Raw genomic sequence first — 20,027 nt, forward strand, 5'->3', positions numbered from 1 at the left:
GGTAACAACGGTGCCGGTAGATTACCGGCCCCATTGTTACCGGACTGGTATACTTATAATGAGGCCCAATTAGTGGAATTACAGGCATGAGCAGCACAGACAGAGCAGGAACTTTGGATAAAGTGGGGCTGTTCATTATCTCTCAGTGATCTAGTGTGCGACAAGACAGCATAGGAAAACCTGTCATGCCACTTGAATTGCTTGCAGTAGTGCTAGAACAGATGCACTACCCAGCACACGCAACAAGAGAATATGCAGCAGCAGACATTTCAGAGCACTCGTTTGTTCTGAACCTGCATGAGCATGTTGTTGATTTTGTTATTAATTGTGCCACCTGCTGGCAATGTGTGTACACTTTGAGAACAGTGAAAGGACCCTGTCCTTCCAGCCCATTTTTGGCACTTGAACATCGACTATGTTGATAAACAAATTGTAATGGATACCAGTACTCAATATTGGTGGTGTGTCCCTTTTCATGATGGAGAGAAGAAGGTCCATGTACCCCTGTAGATGCCAAGTCAGCTGCCAAATTCCTTGCGTGTGATTTCTTTCCCTGATGGGGAGTGTGCAAAGCGCTGTGCTCAGATAATGGACCACACTCTGTAAATGAATTGTTCTCTAAGTTAACATCCCTGCTTGGCATCAAGCACAAGCTTTGTACTGTTTACCACATACAGGCCAACAGTGTTGAAGAATGCCTCAATGGCCTTTTAAAGGAAGGCATTGCAAAATTGAAAGATACCCTAAAAAGAATTGGTTGCATTGCCTTCAAATGCTCTTTTTGCCTTACGCAATCAGCCAGGCTTGGACCACCACCTCACGCCCCATGAAACAGTAATGGAGAGATGCATGCATGTTCCCATTGCTCCTCTCACACAGGCTTGATTGGAGGCAAATAATTCTGCTACAGTGCTAGGTAATGAGATGCATGATTATTTAACTGTCATGACTAAATGTCTGAAATGTATCTCTCGACAGATCAAGGTACAGCAGGGGGGCCAGGAAGAAACCAATGACAAAGAGTAGTAGATGTGAATGCTGTAGCACGCCCCTCCCCTTGTCCCTGTTCCCAGGAGATGTAGTTTATGTGCAGAACTATGTCTGCATTTGGCACACCCCACAATCTATGGGCCCATTTACAGTCCAGTATGCAACACCAACAGCAATAAAGGTGCACATCAAAAAGGCTTGGGTGCATATAGGTGACATAGAAATGTGTAGGCACGCCCGCCTGTCAAACGAAGAGGTTTCTGAAGAACAGCACTGACCAGACAACAGATGAGGGTGAGGACAAGAGCCCACCAGCAACACAAAATGGGATGTCATCTTCATTGAACTATTTTGACTGAACTATGTAATTCTCTACCACAAAGGAAAATATGCCCTTATTGTTGCAATGTGTAAAGAAAATAAATAAGACACCCAGAAAGCTACATTTGCTCGCCATTATAATTGGTGTTTTATTCTTTTCCCATTGTTGCTTTTACTTTGTCTATACCATAGCAATGAGGATTTTTAGCATGAATGCTGCCAATATAACAGTTAGCATCAATGAAGAAATGTCAGTAACAAAGAATATTTCATGAGGCAGCACTTTGGGGGTTACACTCAGAAAACTGTCCTCTTGTAGCGCCAGTCTCAGACTCAGTCAAAACTCTTGGAGTCTATTTGGACTCCAACCTATCCATGGACAGACAAGTCAACGCAATTGCCTCCTCAGCTGCATATCATGCTAAACTTATCAAAGCAGTCAGGCCTTTTCTCTCCAAAGAGAACTGCACAAACATAGCCAGAGCCATCATGGGCTCCAGGCTAGACTATTGCAATGTACAAAAAAAACCTGGAGAGGCTACAAGTCATCCAGAATAGTGCTCTCCGTGCAGCCCAAGGCATTGCTAAAAGTGACCACGTCTCGGAGGCCAGAAAACTAGCCCACTGGCTCCCAATAAAGGAGAGAATCGTGTTCAAAGCTCTGACATTGACACACAAGTGCATCCATCTCACTGCTCCCGACTACCTCTCGCAAAGAATCCACCCTGTCGCCTCTACAAGACCAACCAGATCACCCTATACCAACATGCTCTGTGTGCCACTGAGCGGGCGGTTCCAGCTTCCCATATCTCACACCTATGCACTGGAATGCCTTACCTCCCACTATCCGAAGTTAGGCCTCCCTCCTCGCTTTCCTCAAAGCAATGAAAACCATCCTCTTCTCATAGTCCATCGTAGCGGCATGAATACCAACCATAGGACCCACTGCTTAAACTGTAATGACCAATGATTATTCAAATAAACTGTAATAACATCTATGTCTATGTTTGTATACAATGTGCCACTTGCTACCACACCTGTACCTCTGTAACTAAGCTCATGCAAGTAACAGCACCTCAATGACCTTGGGCTGCTTGCGCGCTATATAAATATAAAAAAATAAATAAATTAATAAATAAACAAAATGGAAAGAGAGAAATCGTATGAAAACTGTCTCATGTGCTCACTTCTTCCGTATGCCTTGAGTGCATCCAAATAATGCATGGCTGAGGAAAAACTGGCCAATAGAGCACACTTCTTAGCTCATATTCTGTTATGCAAAACAAAAGGAACATTCCAGGGAAGCTCGGCTTCTATAGAATGGGTAACAAAAACAGATTCCCCTTATGATGATAATTACATCAAGGAAAAGAAGATGGTAAACAAAGTGATGAAATATTCACTGTTAGGGCCAGAAAGAAGAGAAGTAACAATAAGCGATCACCCACGATTGAAATGTATTGATTCTCAAGGAAGGGAGACTCCATTTTGTTGGGATGCAACGCATCTACGCATAGCAAGATAGGTGGTTACATCACAGGGCTGGGTAGAAGGAATAATGGGATTTCGAGCATATGCACTTAAAGGATTCTCGTGATATCCAATAGAGAATGCTAATGTAAAATGTCTAGAAGAATGTAAGCATAATGCTAGACTGTTAACATGGGTCAATGAAGGCCAGTGCACATAATAAAGATACAAAGCACATTGCTGTGTTTCTGAAACGATGGCACAGTGCAGTTAGGGAACAATGTAAGATGCAAATGCACTATGGATTTGCTAGGCATGAAAGTAAGGCACAGCAGTATTGATGGACCACCATTGGGCCTGTGGTTCACAGGCCTATATGCAGTTCCCACCAAATGGGGGAGGGATATGCTCACTAGCAGTCTTACACACATGCAAGGCATCTACATTCTTTGCAACCATTCTTGCCCCAGGCTAATAGATGTAAGAACATACAACATGGTTGCAGATAACCAGATGGGAGTTTTAGCAAGTTATACATGCCACAGAGCAGGGGTTCAATGCTATTGAGTAAGAGCTGAGAGCCATGAGATTGCTGACTCTCCAGAACAGGTATGTCCTTGACCTCCTCACTGACATGGAGGGAGGGGTGCTTGATGGAAGCAATAACAGCTCTGCAAAATATGCATGCAAAAATGGTCCAGGAAACCAGTGAGGTTGTGGATGAGGATTGGTTTACAGACCTATTCTCATGAGTGCCTACCTGGCTAGGAAACGCATTTCAAATACTACTGGCAGTCCTGGTATTGTTATTAGCAGACCTCTGCGTTTTGCAATTGATACTGTTACAGTATATAAAAGCCGGGGAAAAGGCTGTAGAACAGCACATGATGACAGCAATACTGGGTAGAGATAATGTGGTGCACATACACACCCAAACATATGAACCAGATGAAATGCACATAATTGAAAGACCAATAGGCACTATGTTTGAGACCCTCTCGACCCTCTAAATTATACAGAGCACTGGGTTGATCGTGAAGGAGATGGAGAGTGCTTCTTCATGACATGTGAGTAGGGAGAGTACGTAGAAAAAGGAGGGAGCTTGAGGGGGTGTAAGATATGAATACCCATGGATGGATATGATAGGATATGGGAAAAAATGTAGGTGTGGTCAATAAATTGACCAGAGGGGAAATGTAGTAATGGAGATGCGAGTTGCAACTGCATTGGCCACACCCCCAACAGCTCCACCTGTTCCCAATAACAAACGAAAGTACAATCTGAGGAAGGCTCAGTAGGCCGTTAGTAAAACACAAGTGACATGTAGTTGCCACCAAGAGTAGAATAGATTATGTGATATAAGTAGGGCAACAGGTAGTTGCATCTAGTACATAGACAGGAAGGGAACCTCTGAATTGGAGGCATGAGCACACACTAAGCACACGCAGCACACAAAGCACACACAGCACACAAAGAGCACACAGACATGAAGAACACTCACACACCGACATAAAGAACATATACATATAGACACAAAGAACATTAACATGCAAGGGATGAAGGTACAAAATGGCAGACAATGGAGGTAACACCATTGTTCAGACCAAACTCTGCTATGCCTCAATTCTAAAATATTGCCTCCTGAGACACAAGCGTTTGAAAGTGGGCAGTGGTCGATGAGCTGAAAACTGGCCAATCCCATTAAGTTCCTCTTATCGACTAGTGTAATACAGTGACATCCAATAGGGTGTTGAATTGAAATGTATAATTTATAGAAGGTTTGACCTGGAAGGATTGAATTGTGTACTTGTGTACGGTGCAGGTCCAAAAACTATTGTACCATGAAACGTTAAATATGAATATAGAAAAGTGGCTTTATTGTAAAGGGTACCCCTATGTTGACACATGTGTCGATCAACTGTGGTCTTTATCAAAATTGGCCACTTATTCTTGTAATATTCGACCACTCTGAGGGAGCGTGAGTGCAGTATGTGTACAAATAAATAGGGTTATTCCTTGGACCCTGATGTTTTACGGAGCCCCATGTTAAAGCGGATCGCTAACCTGATGGCTTACTGGATTCTATTTGTTCAATTGGTCAAAACACGTGTCAGCATAGGGGCACCCTTAACAATAAAGGCACTTTTCTATATTCTTCTTTAACATTTTGTAGTACAATACTTTAGGGAAGTGCGCCGTACACAGGTACACAATTCGATCTTTGCAAAGTAAGGCTTGGGTATACCTCATTGTACCTGGGGCAGCGAATGTCCACTCTCTCAAAGCACTTCAATGGTTAGTGCAGAGTGAGCAGAATTACTCCAAATTAATATGTGTTTACCTAGAAGGAGTCATTAGTTATAGAAGAACCAATAATAATAATGAGGTTTCCTTATAGATAACCATATATCCTGTACTCTACCATCCATTCCAGGACTAGAATTGAAGTTTTCTGATAACAGCTAATTGTGACATCATCTATGATGAGTTTTTGATATAAAAATGTATTGTTCATGCTGCCATTTTGAGATTGCATGCTGTATGCTCTCCCAACGGCCATTTGTTTCTGAATAAAGCTGGGTTTTCTCATGCACATTGAGTGGTATTGATTATTTTTCTTTAATTGGTATCTTTCAGGCCTATTTTAACACATTCTACATAGCGGCAATGCCTCTTTTGTTTGAAATAGTCTGTCCTCTGTGTACAATATTCTAGTCTTATTTCTTAAAAGAATTCTGGACCAAGATCTTATCTTCAAAGCCATTCAACAGAGAAATAAAGGAACATCGAACACAAGCGTGTGAGTTGCAGAAAGCTTAGACAATTACTAAATGATGTGCTTGTTCATCAGACATTCCACTCCATCCAATCCCATGTATTTAAGCCTTTGCTCCCTCATTCTGGTGGCCACTCAGGTGGGTTACACAGAACTGCAGTTAAGACCAGGATTGAGTGAGGCATGGGTTCTGCGTGACATCTGCTCTAAGTGCCTCGTTACAAGTTTTATCACCACTTTTTTTGGTGGTAACAGAATTATCGCCATTTTCCATGCACCGCCAAATTATATATTTGGAGGTAAAGTGGAGGACTTACCTCCAGCAAAAAGCTGGATGTGATGTCCTGGGTACGTGTATTTCAGGGGTGTGCAGGAAGTTTTACACGTGAATTGGCAGTGTGGGTCCTCCCAGGTGTCCCCTCTACCCCCTCCACGGCCCCTGCAGGCAGCCCACACCACAGAGGACTACCCTGCACCTCTGGTCAGGTCCTGGAGGCAGCCCATCCACCATGGGCATGCCCCTCAGCCAAGCCACATGTTACGTTGCAATATGATCACCAACTCATGTCTACCAGCACCCCCACCCCCCAGCAGTCAGGGGCACCTGTCAGCAGGCCCACACTCATGTCCTCCAGCACCCCCACCCCCCAGCAGTCAAGGGCACCTGCCAGCAGGCCCCCACTCATGTCCCCCAGCACCCCCACCCCCCAGCAGTCAGGGGCACCTGCCAGCAGGCCCGCACTCATGTCCCACTCATGTCCCCCAGCACCCCCACCCCCCAGCAGTCAGGGGCACCTGCCAGCAGGCCCCCACTCATGTCCCACTCATGTCCCCCAGCACCCCCACCCCCCAGCAGTCACGGGCACCTGCCAGCAGGCCCCCACTCATGTCCCACTCATGTCCCCCCCCAACATGTCAACATGACCCACAATCATGACGCTCATGTCCACCAAAATCCCACGGCACGCCACCCCTGCCCAAATAACCAACCAAGCATAACATACACCCCACATTGAAATGCCCATTACATGAAACAACCCAAATGGCATGTGTGTACATCAGGACATGTCCGTCACACACACACAATGGGTGCCAGTGAATGTGAACACCCACATCGTGACATGCATGAAACCAATGAGCGAATACCACACATTGAAGTACGGGAACAAATGTATTGAACAAAAAATGTGGTGAAAGAAAATCAAATACCAAACAATGGACATAAGGAAAACAATGCAGAATGTCACATAATGATAAAAAAAAGGGAATCAGAATCCAAAATATATGAAATCAAAAATGTCTCTAAAGTCTCCTTCCAACAAAGCAAATCCAAACCGAAATGAAAAAGTAAAATCCATTGCTCCATGGAAAAATCAAAAAAGAAAAAGTCGACAAATGCACACTCCAACTATTTACAAGGATGAAATCCTGTGTCCATGAGCCCAACTGTCCAAAGGAAACCTACAAAAAAGCCTACAGAATAAACAACTATATACAAAAATGTGGGGCATAGTCCATGCGCCCCAAAGGGAAGAAAAAAAGAAAAGAAACTTAACACTAATGAACTATATACAATGGCGGCGGGCAAGTCCAACGGCTCACTAGTTGATGTCATGGGCCAGGGCATCATCGAACTCCTGTTCAATGGCTTGGAGGCGGGCATGTTCACTGGCCCCGAGGTCTTGCAGGGATAATGCAGTGTCCAGCTCCAACTCCCTGTGAATACCCTCGAGGCACTCAGCCCGCCTCAGCGCCCTGCGCATGGGGTTCTCCACCCTGACCGTTGTGAGCTGTTCCTCCTCCGCCCGCCACCGCTCTGCACCTATCTTCTGGCCCAACCACTGCCACACGGAAGACACTCCCATTCCAGGGTTCTCCTGCCCTCCGTCCGATGCCTGCCCCTCTGATGTAGATGGCCCCGAGCCATGATGCCTCCCACGCCGAGTCTGCTGCTGCCTCGACGCAACTGCCTCTGCCAGCACGACGGCATCCAGGCTGATGGAATCCACCGACACCGTCATGCACGTGCCCTGCCCGATGATGCCGGCACATCCTCCATCTGCTGGGATCCAGTTGCTGGTGTGTCCACCCCTGCTGGACCTCCGACTCCCGACTGTGGCAGGGATGGGAGCCCCACCAAGCTGGCTGCGTTGGTCGGGGCAGGTCCACAGGAGGCCCTGTTGGCATCTGGGCCGGAAGACGGCATGGAGAACGACTGGCGCATAGCCTCCACAGTGGAGGAGAGGGTCGCCAGAGTGGCCGACACATGTACGAAACCTCCAACCATGGTCGCTCCAAACTGGGCCACGTTGGCACGCTGCTCTTCGTGATGATGTGCGTGTTCCCCCCGGAAAGCACGCACATCATCACGAATGACACCCGTGCGCAACGCAACACCAATCAGGACCTTCTCCATATGGCCAGGGGTCCCCTCGTCCACAGGTAGAGGAGTGTCAGATGACATGGACATCCCCCCTACCTGCGGACGGGCCTGGGATGGGGCATCCCTGCTGGTGCATGGTGGTGCAGTCACAGTGTCAGGGACAGTGACATGCACAGGCCCCTCCAAAGCGACCTGTGCTGCCTCCTGCCCCTGCCCCTGGACTGCACCACTTGCACCAGTGGTACCACCCCCAGCAGGCCCCATGTGCAGCTCAGTAGCAGCCTCCTCCTCCTCTGTGGAAACCACCAACCTGGATGGCTCCACACCATCTTCCGCCGTTGCAAGCCCCTGTGGGGGCTCACCCACCCCTTCCGCTGCAGCCGTGGGGGCATCCCTGCCGCTTTGCTCCACAGCGCCGTCTCCGCCCTCTTCTTCACTTGCCGCTGTGTAGAGGGAGACATAGAACACAAGCATCAGGGTACTGTACAATGGTCCCCTAGACAGGAAGCAATGGCAGATGAGTGGCACTGTCAAACATCACTTCCATCATGTCCCTCCACAACACATGGGTCAGTGCAGGCAAAACACATTCAGTAACAGGCATGGTGCATGCTATGGACATTAGCATACATGTCCAAGGGACTCTTGAAACATACAATGTTGGTTTGAAACTCAAATGCATCATCGGTCATGCCTATCACATGCACACACTTCACAGTAGTTTCATCCATCTGGCCTCGTACACCCCAGACACAGTGGATACAAGGATGACTAGGCTGCATCAGTGAATCTGAACATTGTCACAGAGATGTGTGATGCATCCATGGCATTCACAAGTCACAGACACGCAGGTCAGACACACAGACATGGACACCATACATGTACATGGCATCAGCACCCATCCCTCACTCCCACCCATGTCCAGGAACAGAGACTGGCATGCTCTCATGTGTCCATTCCGCAGAGAGCTCCCCATGTTGCATTTAAACACATGCACCAACCATGTGGTTCACACATTACTGGTCTCACATGCATGACCATGATGTCCCTGCACACACACATATGTACATGGCCTATGTCACACATACAGGCAAGTATCAGACAACCAGCACACTGCAACATGCCCTGTCTCACACAGCAATGCTTGGCCACTTACCGCTCAACTCCAAAGGGATCTGCCTCTCAAGGATCTGGGCGTGGAGCGCTGGGCGTACGCGTTCCAGGACCCTCAGCTGGATGGTAATCATGCGGCCCCGGCCCCCCTCCACGAGGCGCCGGGCCTTTAAGAGGGACCTGGACCTCAAGTCCTCCCAGCGATTCTTGACTTGCTTGATGTTGCGGGTTGCCACCCCCTCTGCGTTGATGGCAACCACAAAGTCGTCCCAGATCCTGTCCCGTCCTTCCTTGTTGGCGCGTGATGATCCGAAGAGGGCGTCAGAATGCCCCAGGACAAGCTCCACCAGGACACCAACTTCCTTCTGACTGAAGCTGGTGGCCCTCTGCCCCTCTGGCTGGGGGTCGCCAGTGGTCTCAGATGGTGTTTGCCCCGACATGGCGACCCCCGAGGCAGGCGTGGGTGGTCAACTGGGTCCTGGGGCTGGGCTGTGGAGCGTTGGTATACCAGTCGGGATTCTTCTGTTCCAGCAGGGGTGGACACAGCAACTGGACCCCTGCAGATGGCAGATGTGCAGGCACAAAATGGCAGGGCACGATGGCAGCAGGCAGGCAGGCAGCAGCAGATGGCTTGTGGGAGGCTCGTCGGGGCTCTGGGGGGCAGTAATTCGGCCTTTTGGGCAGGAGAGTGGTCTTCCGTGTGTTTTTGCGTGGCCAGCTTGATACGGAGTGATTTGGCACGTGAAATTCTTGCACGTCAGCGTGTAATTCGAGGAAAGTCCCTTAGCGCGTAGACGCGTCAGCACGCATACGCGATTTCATTGGACCAAAGGCCCTCAGCGCGTAAGCGCGTCTGTGACGTATCGCGCACGGGCCTGTATGTGCTTTTCGTGGGGTGCGGTGCGTGTGTTTTCCAGGCGTTGGGTTTCACACGCTATTACTTCACAGCGGGTGGGTGTTGGTTACACGTTCTTCTACACGCAAGGCCCAATCGTGTGTGAAACTTCACGCGCACCCCTGAAATGCATGTACCCAGGCCAATTGCGTGTGAAACTTCACGCACACCCCTGAATTACACGTAGCCAGGGCAATTGCATGTGAAACTTCACGCGCACCCCTGAAATACACGTACCCTGGGCAATCGCATGTGAAACTTCACGCGCACCCCTGAAATGCACGTACCGAGGCCAATCGCGTGTGAATCTTCACGCGCACCCCTGAAATACACGTACCCAGGCCAATCGCGTGTGAAACTTCACACGCACACCTGAAATACATGTACCCAGGCCAATCGCGTGTGAAACTTCACACGCACCCCGGAAATACACGTACCCAGGCCTATCGCGTGTGAAACTTCACACAAACCCCTGTAATACACGTACCCCGCTCCCCCAGGGCAAATAGCGTGTAGAACTTCCCGCGCATCCCCGAAATACACGCACATGCTATTTTTCACGTAGCGGGTGTCAGTGTTTGTCACGTACCCCTTTGCACGTCATTTGTCCTAGAGGCCCACAGTATGGGACATTCTACATAGCTGTATATACCTGCTTTTTGTGGGCGCACATTTTGGCGCACATTTTTTTCATGCGCAGGGACGCGACCGCCTGCCTTCGTGTGGCGGACGTGTTTAGGCCTGTGCGCATCTTTGCCTGTGCGCTGTTTTGCCCTAATCGATTCCATGAATACGTGTTGTAGGCGAGCATGTGGCCGTTCCGTGCACTTGCCTCCTGTACTTCCCCCGTGACGCCCACATTTTCACGAGTTGTTCTCCATTCCGCATGTCACGCCTCGTGTTCCACCTACTTTTGTTATGTGCGCCGCGCTATGTGCGCTTTCGCTGTGGCCTTAGCGAACACCATTAGATGACCTGTGCGCCGGCGTGCGCCGCGCACTTTTTCAGCGCACATCCCAGATTTTACTCGCGCACGGACTTCCATGAATAGATGTGCGCTGGTTTCCCTGCGATATTCGCACTTGCACTGCGATTTTCGCTCTTTCACTGCGAATCGCACATTTTCGCACGCTTGCGCCAATATTTTCAGCGCACATTAATTCCATGAATCGGCCTGTAAATCATCAAATTAACGATCATCAAGTGTAACCAAATAGCGCTAATAATCACCTCAAATGGTCTTGTAGGCTAATTACCAATTTGCATCATAGGCTTTTACAAGGCGACACTAATGCTCAAAATATCTCTCAAATTTGTAATGACTTCTCCCAATAACGATCCTACCTATATTCACAAATATCCTAGAATAACAGTTATTACCAATTTGAAGCTAGAACTAAAAAAAGCTCTAAATACTCTTCTTGCAAAATCATCTTTAGCGGTAAGGGCTCTTCTGAAAACTAGACATAAAAATATTGTCAAGCAAGCCTTAGCACTTTATAAACAAACAAAAGCAGAAGTAATGTTAAAAGCTCTTATATCTAGGTCTTTAGGTGAGATTTGGAAAATAATGAATAACACTCCATCTAATGCCGCCAGATCGGTTATGATAAACACCATCTCTGAGTCCACTTGGTCCAAGTTCTATCAACATCTTCTCTGGTCTTATAACTTACAGTCGAGCGTTCATTTCCCATCGAAACCAGATTTAACACAGCGAAAATTCGACACTCTAGACATTGTTATAATAATTAAAAAGTTGAGCTCCTCCAGAGCCCCAGGCCTGGATAAGCTAACAAATGTAATAATTAAATCAAATCCTGAGGCCTGGGCTGCTCTCCTTGAAACTGTTTTCAAGAGAGTAATAAATACAACTGAAATGTCACCATCTTAGAGAGAGGCTCTTCTTATTCCCATTTTCAAAAAAGGAAATAGATCTAAGCCAGACAATTATAGACCTATAGCACTTTTAGATGCTCCTGGCAACATTTTTGCTAGATTAGTGGTTCGAGATTTGACAAAGTGGCTTATTGATAACCAATTGATGGACAAACATCAATCAGGCTTTGGTTGACTGGCAGACTGACATGAAGCTTGATGGATTCACGCCTCAACTCTCACCAAGTTTAAAATCTCTCAACTGTGACTTCTCATTCAAACTGCACATTCCAAGAAGACCCAAGCAGCATGGTATCATCATGCACCCTTCCCCAAAGCCAAGGCTTTCCCCCCTGCCCCAAATACCAGAACAGTTGTTTAAGCCCTTGTCATCACCCACCCTTATTCTTGCTGCAACACAGTTTTCCCTTCCCTCTTCATGTGTTCTGACTTACTAAATTCATAATACCGATGTCCAGCTTCTATACAGTAGCGACTTTTCCTGCATTCTATTTACTACGTGTAGCCAGCTTCTATTGTGACTTAGTCTACCTTGCGTTTCAGCATCTATACAATTGTTGATCAGTTGAATTTCTGTAACACCTCGTCCACGTGTAATCTTCATATTTAAAAGCTCACTTGATTCTTTACTTTGTCATTAGTTTGTGTAGGATCCATACACCCTCTTCAGTCAGTATCTCAGGATGTCATATATGTCTCTTGTGACGTCACCAGCTTCTTTCTTTGCTCTTTTTCATATTCCTTCAGGGTGTTCCTCCCTTAGGTTTTCATCACTTCCGGGATACATTCGGTAAGGTTGTCTCAACGGGTATCTTCTTTAGAACACATGCTGTGGTATTGGCACAATGGCAGGCGTCAAACATGGCACTGTCTCATTTCTCCAACACATGGGAGGAAAGGAGGTGGGGTATCCTGCAGAGGTGCACAGCTGCTCCTCTACAATATGGTTGATGGAGAGATCGGTAAGGTTTTTTTTTTTTGAAGGCTAAGGGCTTGACGTTTTTTGTGTAATGTGAGATGAATGGGGATGTTCTTCTCTATATGGATGACTTGTTCCAGAGACAGGGTACATAGCAAGAAAACACCTGTTTCCTTTGTTCCCTCTTGTATTTCTTAGTTGCCATCCTGGTGATGTGGTGGCTTCTGGTGGTGCAGTGGCCTCCAGAGATAGTGAGTTTCTTAGTCAAATAGAGTGGTGATTTGGTTGTGTCTGCTTAGTCGGTGATGCAGGCAGACTTGAACATGATGCATGCTTGAAGAGGTAGCTAATGCAGGCCTTTGTGGATGGGGATGATGTGGTCAAGACTGAAGCAGCCACGATAAGCTATCTATTATGGAAAGAAGCGAACGTGCAGAGGATGAATCATCCCTTGTTAAGGTGCAAAGAAAGAACACCAAGAGTGTCAAGTTCTATTCATTTACAGCATTTAAAACCTGAAAAATGGACCAGATCGTGGTCTCCTGTCACGTGGCAAACGATGAAAATAGAGTTCGAACTTGGAGTCCAAGACCCGATAGTGAGTGCTCTCACTCCTGTGCATTATCAAAGACAAGGATACTTTTGCAAGGCCAAGTACAAAGACAATCTTCATGGCAGAAGGCATGGGTGGTGAGAGATGCTGGGCTGATTGGGTTGAGAGGTAGTGTCATGCCCGATCTCTGTGCACCTGGGTCTGGGCTTACGTGCTGCTAAGTGAACCGAATGTTCCAGAGCTCTGGTTCTCTCAGGGTGGACTATTGTAATAGCCTTTTCTAAATCTACCTGCCTCTACTCTCCGCCCTCTGCAACTTATCCAGAACAGGACTGTGAGACTTGTCCTTGGCCTCAAGCCCTGGGATTGTATCTCTCCAGCCCTGAAATCTCTCAATTGGCTCCCAGTGGATGCAAAGATTAATTTCAAAACTCTCTGCATTGTCCACAAGGCTTTCTGGGGCCTGGGTCCAAAATACCTTCAGCTATCCCTCTGCAAATTCCTCCCCTCTCTCGAGCTCTTCACTCCTCTACCTCTAACTCCCTCCAGGTCAATCGTTTTTCAAAGAAACGAGCTGGGGGTAGTTCTCTATCTTCGGCTGGGGCCTCCCTCTGGAACAGCCTCCCTGCCAATCTAAAACTTGAGGAAAACCATCTCTGGTTCCAGAAGAACCTCAAGACCTTCCTCTTTCTTCTGCCTTCGCTCCCGCTCTCCCCTGCTGATCTGCTCTCTCTTGGCACTGTGCACCTGGCCACCCTCTGTCCCCTGGGTCTAGGTACCTGCTCACCCTGCCACCCTCCTGCACTGCCGCCCGGCCACTCTTTGCACTGGGGACAGTATCTGTACCCTTACAGCCCCCCCATTTTTCTTCTTTTTCTGCACTTATCATACTTACCCAGTCTGCTGCCTTAAAGACAGCACTTGCCACTTGCTGGTGGCACTACCACTGTTTATTGCCCCCATTTTCTATTTATTTTGTATTTATTATTATTTATCATTATGTATCTGCTCTCCTCTGCTCCACACTTTCCACTCTCCCCCTTCCATGCACTTTTTCCCTTTTCCCATTCCCATGCACTTGCGCGTTCTCAATGTCACTGGGCCTAGTAAGATCATTGTTGTTGTTGTGTTGTGTTCTCCCCTGTTCCCCTCCCTTGCCTAGTCGCGCTCTTAAACACTTGTGTGCTAGCGCAATACAAATAAAATATCATATCATAACCAATTATATTAGTCCATATATCGAAGGACCTTATAGTTTGAAGACCAGTGAGAAACTGTGTATCTAATGTTTCTGAAGATTACATGTTTTAGAGGTAGGCATATGTTATCCACCTGATAGTGGACAGCCAATCACTATCCAAGTTTCTATAGAATATGTACTTACAAATCCCGGCCCTTGCTAGGTTTTTCATTATTGCCACATAGTATGACATGATCTCTGATGTATTTTTGATATAAAAGCTATTGTTTATGTAAAGATCGCTGAGAGAACCTTAGCCTACATGCATTGATGTTCACTGTAAACTCCCTGATTTAGATAATTGTTAATAAAACAGTACTTTGCATCTTCCTGAGTTGGTTCGGTTATTTTGACTTGTAGTTATTCTGTGTGATCCCATCCATTGCATGAACGTTCCTAAAAGGCTCAAAGCTCATAATTTTCTCCTTCTAGAATCTTCCCCTACGCATCTCCCTCTACCATCCCAGCTCCTCTGCTAACACTGCACCCTGCATGTATCCCCCTGGGTGTGTCACCTATGTACAGATCTCTGTTGCTTCCCAATTATTAATGCACTTATTAAATGTCATGCATACATACACATCACAGTCTGGCCACCGGGTGTGTGGAGTGAGCGACTTTGGAGATTTTCTAGGAAAATAAGAATACAGTGGGTGGCCCTCATGGCCCCCACTAGCACCAATACCGGTACCACCACCGATGTGGTGGTATGGGGAGTTACCGGTCTATTCCGACCTTTGCGGGACTGGTAAATCCCCATTTGAAAAGCCATTCCCATTTGAGCCCCCATAGGGCTCAATTGGAAGGGGGAAGGCGTCAATAACGGTACCGCAAATTGCGGTACTGTTATTGACCCCGGTGTCCCTTTGCGGGTCCCGTCCATAACGCCTGGTAAAACCAGGCATTAAGAGAGGGACCCACAAAGGGACCTCCGAATAGGGCGCAAAGGGATTATCGGCACCGGTGTCATTACCGGTGCCCGGTATCCCTTTGCACCCAGGTCGTAATGACCCCCAGTATGTCAAAGAATACATCTGAGGGTCAGCAAGAGGAGGTCATATTTTAAGTATTGGGCAAGCTATAGAAGTCTTTGAGTCCCTAGTTCCTAAGTCTTGTGAAGCACTGCATCTTACTCAGCTATTGGAGGTTTTTGAATGCACGACCCCCTAGGCACTCACCTGTGCCAACCTTTAGAATCTCGTCTGCGTCCCCTTTCTATTTCCGATCAGTGGATGCAAACTCTGCTGAACTGCACAGAGCACTAGTTTGAAGAGAGTTTGCACAAAGTATATTGCGCTCTGCCGAGCCCCGCCCGAGAGCGTGGAGGAGCTGCCTGCAGGAAGGTAATTAGAATGTAATCGCTTCTGCAAGTATAATTGCGCCATTTACATCTGCAGTGAAATGCAAACATTTTCATCAACATATCTCGGCAGCTCCAAAAATAGGCTCCTCTCACTAATAAAGGAAGTTGCAAATTAAGCATGTACCTGCTGCCTTTCATCTCTGGGGCTGATCTAATGAATAGAGTGGCTGTAATCTATTTTGCAAAGTTGTAATCAACATACCCAATGTTTGATCTTGTATATGTATTTACATCCCCAGACACCATTTGCATAATTTAAATTGAGTAACCTGATGGCCTTTACTTCTTGCCAGCACCACTTTTAGAAAGGGAATCTTTCCACCGAAGAAACTGTTGCAAGGGCACCTGGGAGGCTTTTTAGGAGCAGACCTGAAGCAAAAGTAAGTGTTGTTAACTTCATGGAAACGATACAATTGTGAATTACCATTTGCTGCGCTAACGTAATCATCTTTCAGCACAAGCTGGGTCACTGCAGGCTTCTCCATTCTGCAGTCATAAGCTGGGGACCCGCGTGTCCTTATTCCGTTCAGATTGCACATGCTGCTGCCCCTTAACACCCCCGGAGAGCCTGCTTTCACCCCCACCCTCTGCCCACTCTATCTCCCCACAGCAGCTTTCTTAAGACAGATATCCTAATTCCGAGAAGTACAAACAAATGTTCCAGTAGAGGAATGTTTCCCTGGAAAAGCAGAGCTTCCATGCATGCTGTCACCCTGTTGCCACACGCGGCATTACTGTGGTAGCATGGACATCAGAGGAGTTAGCAGAAACAATGCGCACCCGCCATAACAAATGCCTGTGGACATTACACAACTGCTCATTCTGGCAACATCTCTCAAATACTTACCCATGTTAACTCAGACAGAAGCCATCAGCCTGACCACTATAAAATAGGAAAGTGTACAGAAAGCACAGTACGTAATGTATCCTGTAGGTGACAAGGGCCTGCTATGTTGGCCTCATGCAAATCCCCATTCTGTGCATTGCAATCCAAGAGGGGAAGGCGGAGGACTAACTGGATTCCCAAAGAAATGTACCAAAGAAGACTATGGTTACTGGTCCCGGTTGTCACCACTGGTATGAAAAAGCAGCCCATTTGGGGCAGCTACACGCTCGGCATGGTCACCATCAATTCCAACAAGAGTAACTTGACCCATTCTCCAAGTGTAATAGCAGTCCAGCCATCTTCCACTTCTAACATTCCTAAGTGTCCTCCATTGTTGTGCTATTGGGCTTGCCAGAGTAATGTTGTTCTGGCAGAGGATTGAATCTACCTACCTTCTCTCATTGGCCCACCACGTGTCCCGGGACATATTTATGATGAGAAAGACAAACTTGCATGCATGAATAACCACACTCTAAAAAAGTCCTCTTTTCTGGTTTCAGTAAGCACATTTATGGACCAGTGTGAGACTGTGGCTCCACCATGCCTGGTCCTGTCTGCACATGTGCAAGGTACGAAGCAAAGATGACCGTTGGCTAACTTAATAGCTGGCTCTACAGAGCTATGGATGGGGCAAGGTGGGCCAAGGAACAGAAAGGCAGTGGTTAACAAGCAATCAGGTTTCAACCTAGGATGCCTAAAATGCTGAACCCTGTTAGGCAACGATGGTGCTCAGAGATGGGATTGGGTCCCCCAATGAGGTCATGGGACTGGCTGAAAGTTGGTGAATTTGAAGAGAGTGGAAGTGCAGAGCAGGAGACTGGAAGAAGGAGATACGAGAGGAGAAATGGTGAAACCGAATGATAAAGCAGGCGGGTGGGGAGAGAGATCAGAGAGGGCTAAGTGAATTTGGAGAAGAAGGAACAAGGGTAGTGAGAGGAGGCCAGAAAGGAGAAGGTGAAGATGGAAAGTACAAAAGGAGGAGAGGAGGAATGAGCACATGGCAGAACATCAAGGAGGTGTTACAGAAGATGAAAGGAGAGTACAGGAGACATCAATGAAGAACTGAGAAATGAATCTGTTAATAAAGAGATAATCTTGGATCATGGAAGAGGCAGAGGAGGGCAGAGGAGGGCAGGGTGGCTGGAAGCAGAAATATGTTTCCTAAGAGAGGAAAGAAGTATCATACTGCACGCAACCTCCTGACTAGCTTGTGGCCCAGGGCTTGTTGAGAATATCTGAGCCTGGACTGTAGGTACTCAGTTATCCTTCTTGGGCTGTCCAGGTCTAACATCCAGACACACGTGTGCCCTGAGGCCCACGGAAGCGGTCTCTCGAGAACCAGAAACCCAAGATTGAAAGACTCTGGCGGCAAATCCAAGAGAGAATTGCAGGGCAATTTAAACCCCCAGGCTGTGAGTAACTTAGACAGATCCAGACGTGAGACGGATTGAGAGACTTTGAAATATAACAGCAGAACGTTTAATTATTCTCAAAGCAATGTTGCTTAATTTTAAATCACAGATAAGCCATCCTGTGTTTATGATTACGTGACTGCTTACGTCTTCCAATTGTGCCGGGTTAAGCTGGGAGTTTTTGGTGTTTGCAGACGACTGCATGCAAATGTCAAACAATCCCACAGTGCCTTCAGAAACAACTTTCCAGATTTGATGGGGTATTTGATGAAGCATATATGAAGAAGGGACTGGTGAGTGACACTAGCTAAACCTGGCAGATGGCTTTGCACTATCTTACAATGCTAAAGCTTGCCCTTTAGCTGCTAGGTAGGAGACTCACCAAAGTCAAGGTTCTTGATTACCTAGGCATTCAATTCAACACAAAGGGCCTCATCACGAGTTTGGCGGTATCCCTTAAATCCGGCAGTAGCTATATTACCGCCGGATTTAAGGGTCTGCCAAGTCAGGGCTTCGGCGGATTTCTCCCCAGCTCTGAGCTGGGGGAAATCTGCCGAAAATTTGCGCTCATACCGCCGGCGGGACATCCACCATTGGTATGAGCGCGAAATTTCCCCATTGAGCCCAATGGGGAATGGGGCATTCCCGAATGGGCTCAATGGGGAATGGGGATTTCCAAATCCGCCAAACCCGTGATCCGGCGCTAATAGCACCAGTGGGTTGGCGGTAGGGCAGATATCGCCAGCGCTATTAGCGCCGGCGTTACCACCCAACTTGTGATGAGGCCCAAAGTATCCAACAAGTGTTCTTTATCAGGTTCAGAGAAAATAGCTTGAGTTAACTAGGCAAGAGATGCCACCCTGGGTTTTCCTAAGTGGTATAGGGCACAAGTCATGGATGGCATCAGCCTTACACCTGCTGTGTATAGAGGTGCTGCAAGTATGGAAGAATTTTGGGGCACTGCCAAGGAAATGTATCTAACAGCATATAGAATGGGGTTTCATTTAATTAACCCTTGCCTGTAGAAGCTGGGTTTATTGGGTATCAACAAAGAAGTGTTGATTAAATCATTGTTGGTCACAGCTCTGGGGTACCACTGAGTACTACTGAAGTACAGGAATTCCACGCAGGGCGTCCTGTGTTCATTGGAGGGCATCATCGTGGCTCTGCCTATGCAGTGTTAAGGGTATGGCCAGAAAACATAACGTGGCTTATTGGTGGGACGGTCAGACTCAGATTGTGACCAGCACTAACTGTGTGTTCAAAGCAGTATTCAAGAATTGGGCCCAAAGCGATATGGCTGTGTAATGTGCCGACAGCCTCATTACTTGGTTGTATCTTGAAAACTCGCCCCACCATGGTTCTGAAAGTCATTTGGACATTACTGAACCATTCCATTTCAAATCAATCTTCATTTTATACCTACACATTGTAATACCGGAAGAAGGGTCTATCGATACTTGTCCATTTTTTCTGGCACAAGTGGAAGACACACACCATTATTTTCTGCCCTCTTTAAAAGGAATGGAGGAGTGTAGGGCTTAAGCCTGTCTTGAACGATAATGGGACACGGGCATCAAGTGAAGCTCTAGCATTTCGTGAATCTACCAACAATGAGTGTATAATGTGTGAAGTTGGTAATTAATTAAATAGGGCTTTGGTCCCAAGGAAGCATTCATTTTAATGAAGTGCCTTAGGCTTCGTTGGAATTGTGTTAATATGCTTACTGTGGGATGTTTCCTAGAAATATATGTATCTTAACACATCTTGATGGTTTGCAATATTTTTAATCATGTGCATAGATCAT

This window comes from Ambystoma mexicanum, chromosome 4p (genome assembly GCF_040938575.1).
Source record: "Ambystoma mexicanum isolate Mex_15411 chromosome 4p, UKY_AmexF1_1, whole genome shotgun sequence".
Taxonomy (NCBI): Eukaryota; Metazoa; Chordata; class Amphibia; order Caudata; family Ambystomatidae; genus Ambystoma; species Ambystoma mexicanum.